General features: G+C 33.6%; 1 protein-coding gene across 2 annotated transcripts in view; it reads right to left on the reverse strand.

Moving 5' to 3' along the window:
* LOC112048731 (phospholipid-transporting ATPase VA) overlaps positions 1–6,110 on the reverse strand; it is a 91,168-nt gene that overhangs the window by 56,411 nt on the left and 28,647 nt on the right. The gene's annotated exons all lie outside the window — the stretch shown is intronic.

A 6,110-nucleotide genomic window follows, 5' to 3' on the forward strand; every position in this document is an offset into this window, starting at 1 on the left:
TTGACTGGCGTAAAAGCGTGACGTCACACTTTGCTACGCGTCTTTATATTTACTACACAAATGTTTTAGGTACCTACAGCAATATACTATATTTGAATGAAACCTAACCAGTTGAAAGCTAGTCGTGCACATGTACCGGCCATTGTGGTATTATTTTTCCAACAAAAATATTTTAATTCTCTAAAAGGCAATACCCATTTATATCCTACGCAGTGTAATAAAGAATATAATAACGCTGAAGGTGGGGTTTGCACAAGTGCTTGTAGATTATCCTTAACACCAGCTGCTGCGCGTATGACGCATGCTTCATTAAGTAGAACAATACATTTTCACGTGTTTTCAATATAAAATAACAACAAGCCTCCTAATGGTAGGAGTCCACAGATCCGCATCGTACGTATCGGACGCATCGCGTCAAACGGATTTTTTCGATGCGATCCGTACGATGCGGATCAGTGGACGCACTTGTATGTCTTTCCATACAAAGAATACTAAGATCCGTTTGACACGATTCATTCGATGCATACGACGTGGATCTGTGCACTCCGAGGCACGGAGATGTTATAACAAATTCCCATCTCGGGTGGAGGATTTTTATTGAAAATATCTTAGAGGAAAAGAAAAGCTCATACTGAGCTTCCAAGTATTCCAAGACCTTACCCAGGATTCGTGAACCTCCTAATTCAAAGCCACCACCACTGAACCAACCAGACAATTATAACTACCTACCAGTGGCGAAGAGTCCATACAGGTCGATTCCCGGTGGGTTACCTTTTAAAAATCCATACATACATATTCATTATTGTAATCTATATTAATATTATAAAGCTGAAGAGTTTGTTTGTTTGTTTGTTTGTTTGTTTGATTGAACGCGCTAATTTCAGGAACTACTGGTCCGATTTGAAAAATTCTTTCAGTGTTAGATAGCCCATTTATAGAGGAAGGCTATAGGCTACATAATATCCCAATATTCTTACGGGAACGGGAACCACGCGGGTGAAACCGCGCGGCGTCAGCTAGTGAATATATGTATGGAAGTATGAGAAATCAGAGTATGTATCAAACTGTATGAATTTAATTTTTTTTGAACAGCTTACTTTCGTCAAATGTTCATCCTTCGCCACTGCTACCTACAAATGGGTAATTAAGAGTGAGTATAGGTAACATAATATATCAAGACCAGTGAAACTAACCTTTTGTTACACAACTCCAGCATATAGTGACAGTAACGATGACGCGGCGATTTATTAATGACACACATAGTATCGCGTACAGCTACGTTCGTAAACCTTAAACTTTTATAGTGCAAATGGAAGCTCGTTAACCTTCAGCCATATCCTGAACCGATTTGGCGGTGTCCAAATATATTTTGCGTTTAATTACCTACTTGATACAGGCGGCAATTTGTTGAACATCATATATATTTTTAATGTGATCATACTGCATAATACGTAATTCTGTTATTACAGAATTACGTATTATACATATTAATTTCAATGTTATTGTTATTAGTTATTTAGTTGTATGATTGTAATACATAGATTTTGATCTTTTTGCTTTACATATCCGGTTTTATTAGTCGGAATGTAATGAATTTTTTAAGATGAATTTTTATGAATTTTATTAAATATACATATTTTAAGATGAATTTAAAAAAATCATCTTAAAATAAAAATCTAATTTAACCATTGCATTTATTTTAGAGCAGCCGATTGAGGATTTTGATATTTCAGTAGGCACAACAATGCAGTAGGCACAGATGCACATGTAATATGTATTTTTAACGAAATTGTCCAACCTGTTTCTGAAATACACGATATTAAGCATAACATTAAAGCCTAAATTATTATTATGTATGCAAAAATTTAGATGTGGTTTGGATGAAATTCCGCACAGACTAGATTATGCTGGAGTAGACACACACCTACTTTTAATATCAGTTTTTATCACAGAAATAGTATCTACACAGGTAAAACCGCAAAGCAAGCTAGCACATAACAATATACAAGATTTTTCAGTTGAATTTGTTATATTGGATAGGTTACCAGGTATTATACACGAAGCTATTTTTGAAGAAAAATTAATTCTGCAATTTCCGGTTATTATCGCTATCTTGCAAGGATTATTACCATATTTACTAAAGAGAGATTAAATAGCGGGATTAAGCCCAATGAATAAATAACACTTACTATTGTACCTACAATGTAATAAATCATAATTATCATTAATTACACGATAATTTGTCGGCTGGTACACTTTCAAACTGCCGGAACACTATCCCCGAGTGCTATTAAGCTATATTTTATCCCCGTATTCCTACGGGAACGGAAATCACGCTGGCGAAACCGCGCGGCATCTACTAGTTTATTCTATATTTTCCTCTGCATAGTGCGAAAAACCATGGCCCCAGTCACTAGTCACTTACCTTCACCACAACCATTCGACAAACACCGTTAAAGATCAAACTTATACTTCTCTCTCTTAGTCAATTACTCGACTAGTAATCAATACAGCTTAGCGGATATATGAGAGATGCATTACGTGTACGCAACCCGGTTACTGATGCATTCGACGCGAGCGACATCGCACGGTAATACAATGACCTCAATGGGAGCATCGAGCCATCGAGCTTATTGCCACTATCAAATGTTCAAGTAACATGCTCGTGACAGAATCGTGATCAAGATTTAGGAGACGCAAAGTTCACACGACACTCACAAACACGAATCTCGTGAAGAACACACTGATGTTTGAATATATCAGGACAATTCATAAGGACGCGAATAGATAATTGAAAACAAAATAAATACACAATATGAATTACAACTTTTGGAATGAAAACCAATGATGGCCATAGCTGAAGATGTAAACGTTAAGATGTATGTTGAAGAGATTCTTGCCACAAAGCTCAGTAGCTGGGGATATAATCCAGAAAAAAAAAAAAAAAAAACGCTTTATAGTTGGCGATTGTGAGACATTAGTTAACCCAAAGCAATAATGGCCAAAAATGCCCATGAGGTTGAGGGGTGACTTTCAGCTTTTATAAAATGATGGAAACAGATCTAGTTATTGTCAACTTTTGGTTATAATGACAATAAGTAGATACAGTCATCATCATCATCATTATTATCAGCCGATAGGACTCTTGCATGGACCTCCAAGCACAACGGTCTCGAGCCTCCCTGCAACCCAAGAAAATCAATAACACCAAAACAAATTAATTTTCAAAGTAACTTAAAAATTAAAATTTCTATTTTACCCATGGCCCATTATACTCCATGACTTGATACGACATTTATAACAATGAACAGGAAAATGAACACAACATATCAAGTTCCTAATGCTGTATACATAGAGAAGTGCAACGCACAACAACTCAGTGACCTGAATGAGAGCGTATCTTATCGCAACACATTAGACCAGGAATCAAAGGACGTACCCACTGTTCCGCTTTCACTATACATACTTGTTATACGGGAAATAAGAGCACGCTCTTTGTTGTTTGCAGATGTATGTAATGCGATTCTAAAACTTGAATACGTACTTTGTTTTAACATATTGTTTCTTTATGAGTGTCATAACTAATAATTCAATTAATAAATTGTTTTGTATTAGTTATGAAGCTAATTGTTTGGATATGGACTAGATGCAGTATGTTGAATAAAAAGACCAAACTTAACATACACATCATAAAGTTATAATTATTAAAAGATTTAACAAACCTATTAATAATTATAAGAAATTGAATCAAACCTCTGAAATAAAATTACTTAGCAATCTATTAAATCAAGTTAATAAATTACACAGTTTTAGGATACATAGTAATCCTTCTCACAAGAATCTAAATACTGAAATAAATCATTTTTTATTTACTTTTATAATGTCACGTTTAATTAAAAAAGACACGGATATTACACGAATAACACAAATTAACTGTGACCTTAATTACAAATACACGTATTCGATCTTAAATGTTTGAACATATTAAAACTCAATTATTTATATAAGCTTACTCAGAGTGATTATATTATATCCGAATATAACACAGTAGAGTTGTTAGATATAAAAAATAATATCTAACATAAAATAATAAAAAATAGACTTTGCTTTAACGTTTGATTGCTAATGTGTCACAGATATACTATAGCTTTAATGAAAAAGTTTATAAAACTTAACTTGTTACTTACAACTTACAAAATAAAACTTACAAAGGGTGAAAGGTCTACAAACATATAGAAGTAGTTAAATCAGCTATCTCACGTATAATCGTCAAAACAAAAGACCAATTGTGCACGTAGAACTGTGACAATGTCAGTCACTACATTAGAAAACTCTCCAAAGGACACATTAGTTCTGCTTTCACTGAGAAGTTATACGTTTTTCGAAAGGACACATTTGCTTTTGTTAAAAGTATGTCATTTTATATGCATTGTGAAATATTTTCTAGACATTGCACCGTAGCTAGATATGGAAATGTTATTCTTAAAATATGTTAATTCGCTATTTTCGATCTATCTTCTATATAAGTATTAAAAAATAGTTTTGAGATACTAGCTATAGATCCGACAAACGTTGTTCTCCCACAATACCAATATTTCGATTAAAAATGGTGGGTGTATGTTATCATACGTGCTAAATACGTAAGCCGTTTTCAAGGAGACAAACGCCGTAACACGAAATTTTGTATATTAGACAAGGCAAATAGCCGAGAATTTTATACAAAAACATCTTAATTCATCCATCCTCAAGTAGTTTTGTAATATTAATACAATCTACAATGTCTACAGTATTTCACCGTGGCTATGTGCTTGTATTTCATTTATGGAAATCCATTCAGGTTTGTGCGACGGGGGATTTCCCAGATACATAAATAGTCACCTTTAGTAGGTATGGCGTATCCGGATGGAGTTATATTTTTACTTTCACCTTGCGCGGCGTCTACAAAGAGGCTCAGCGTGACAAGTCAACTGGCTGTGCTATTATGACATGAAAGGGATCGTATTATGTTTGATCTTATCTAACTTAACTCATAACATTATCTTTGCTAACACGTTTGCTTCTTTGTCCACTAGTAGTAATGTGTTTTAGTTTCTTTTTTACTAGATTTTACATAATATTTGTAATAGAATCTGTTTTCTAGTGATAAATTTAATAATGTTACTTTTACTGTCGTTCGTGTATCTTAAAACTAATCATAAGACACACTTACAATATTATTTACTAAGTAAGTAGGCCAAAAACTTGGGTTTTGTTTGTATTTTTAAATTTCGCCTTGGTACATTTAGATACTACGTAAAGGCATGTCATAATCACTATTCATTTTCTACTACTAAGTAATCTAACTTCATCTTTGAATATTTATTCTGCGCCTAGCATTCATTAGGTATTTTACCAAGGTCTGTTTTATTATACCTGACATTGGCATGCCATTAGTATTTGTGCAAAATTTATTAATTCAAGTTCACGTTTATCCTTATATTGCTATTTATAGCCGGAACTATCTGTTCGGGACGTAAAGAGAACCGTGTTATTAAAACGGGAAACTGGATCATAAACAGTGCCATAAAATCTGTGACTAACTTAATAAGTTTAACTACTATACCTAATACCTATATTATATACACATATATCTATATTTTTACCATCAGCCTGTTTTGAATGACCTACTTGGCGAACCAATGCCTTCATCATCCATATAGAAACGGATTTGGTGCTTCTGCTCACCACGCAGTTTCAATGTGGGTTAACCTTAGGGTGATTGTTGACTATGTATATATCTCTACTGGATCAACTAAGCAATTGCTATGTATTATGATTGACCTCTTATTATTATATTAGAATAGTAGTTTATATTGTGATAAATCATGTATTAAATAGCTTTTATTCTTATGAAAGACAGGTTATCTCTTGAGATAACGTTGAAAACCTATCTTACATACACACTTGTAATATTATGATATAATTTTAATTACTATATTTACATAGTTATAATAATTACCATACTAATACATAGGAACAATCTTGGCTATAATCCGCAAGACTTAGAAGTTAACACGTGCCATGTCGGCAGTGAAAAGTTCAAAAAGTGAATCACTCTATTGTGGAAAATT

This window comes from Bicyclus anynana, chromosome 6 (genome assembly GCF_947172395.1).
Source record: "Bicyclus anynana chromosome 6, ilBicAnyn1.1, whole genome shotgun sequence".
NCBI lineage: Eukaryota > Metazoa > Arthropoda > Insecta > Lepidoptera > Nymphalidae > Bicyclus > Bicyclus anynana.